Source organism: Citrus clementina, unplaced genomic scaffold, assembly GCF_000493195.1.
Source record: "Citrus clementina cultivar Clemenules unplaced genomic scaffold, Citrus_clementina_v1.0 scaffold_3, whole genome shotgun sequence".
NCBI classification, from domain to species: Eukaryota; Viridiplantae; Streptophyta; class Magnoliopsida; order Sapindales; family Rutaceae; genus Citrus; species Citrus x clementina.
This window is the reverse complement of record NW_006262339.1, coordinates 32,441,604-32,443,360: the sequence shown is the minus strand read 5'-3', so window position 1 is coordinate 32,443,360 and position 1,757 is coordinate 32,441,604.

The following is a 1,757-nucleotide window of genomic DNA, read 5'->3' as shown; positions in this document are numbered from 1 at the left end:
TTGGGAGAAAATCTCTCCCTCTATGTGGCTGGGAAATATTCCAGCTGATTTGTATGGTATTATCAAGGTGTTGTGATTAATGAAAGGTTTACTTTCTTTTCAAAAAAAAATAATAATAAAATAACAACAACATTAATGCAACAATAAGCTTATAATAATATAAATTTATTAAAATTGTACCATGAAAAATTATTTATGCGATTCTTGTTTATTTTATTAATAGGGATTGTGACGTATTTAAATAATTTGATGTAATAAATAGAAAAAGAAAAAATATGACTATAAAGAAAATAAATCATAAAATTATGAAAATGTTGTTAAATTAATTGTTACTATATGTCATTTTAACTTTGTACTACCATTGATGATCGGTATTTTAACACAGGAGAGAAGGATCCTTTTCTTCTCTTTTTTTCTGTCATTGCCTGTCCTTATTTAGTGAGTGGTTAAAATTGAGTTTTGTGTTTGTCTTTTTCACTTTATTTATAGTCAATCTAGCTTTTTTTTTACAATATTATGAGGCAAGGAGAGAGAAGGAAAAAAAAAAAGAAAAAAGATAGGTTCATAATTCTATAATGCATTGACATATTTGTCTTTCAATTACTCCCAACACAATTTTAATCTATTCAATATATTCTAACTCCAATGGATTAAAAAAAAAAAAGGATTGGATTTGTAGGGGTGTTCGCAGGTTGGATTTTACGGATTGGTCATCAATCCATATTTGATCCATGATTTTACGGATTATAAATTTTTAATCCAATCCAATCCACGGATTGGTGAAATTCAATCTAAATCCAATCCATACATCTGCGGATTGAATGCGGACTTGACTTAATCCATACCCAATCCACCATTTTGCATATTGGTTTGCGGGCTAAAAATTTTTAACTCTATCATATCCACGAACTAACTAAATAAAAAAATTAATGTAAAAATAATTTTACTGCCGATCAAATTTAAAATTAAAAAAATTAATTGTTTAAATAAAGTTAGGAAATACATTTAAAGTTTCAAAATATAGCACACTGAAAAGAAAAAAAAAATCTCAATGTTTAGATCAATACATGAAATGAATTGCTTAGGAAGCTATACATGTATATTTAATTATTTTTTATTTTATATTATTATCAGATAAGATATAATATGGTGTTATATAACTATATTTTAACTTATTTATTTATTAATAAGTACTAATGCCATATTTACAAGTTTAATTTTTTATTAAATAATATTTTTTATTTTTTTTGCGGATTCATGGATTTTTACGGATTTACAGAAGTAAATCTATATCCAATCCATTGATTACGGATTTTGAAATTTTCAATCCAATTCAATCCACTAATCCACGGATTGAATTTTTACGGATCAGATTTCTATAGATCAAACGGATTGAGCGGATTGGATTGGATTTTGAACACCCCTAGGATTTGGGACATACATGAAAATAAAATAAAAACTATATTATTATATGACAATTAAAATAAATAAGGGGTATTAATAAAATTTTTCAAGTGATTTATTTTTACTCTTATTTTTGTGGTTCAATCAATTAGAGGATGGGGATATTTCCATCCCACTATTTTTATAAATCCTCCCCACTTCTAGAAAACAATTACAATAAGTTCACAATATTCCTAAAAAATACAAATTAATAAAAGTTTTGTATAGTTAATCAATTAAATCTTTCTATTAATTTTTTTCTTAGGTTCTTTGACCATCTTTGATCATAAATTTTAATTTACTATTTTATTATT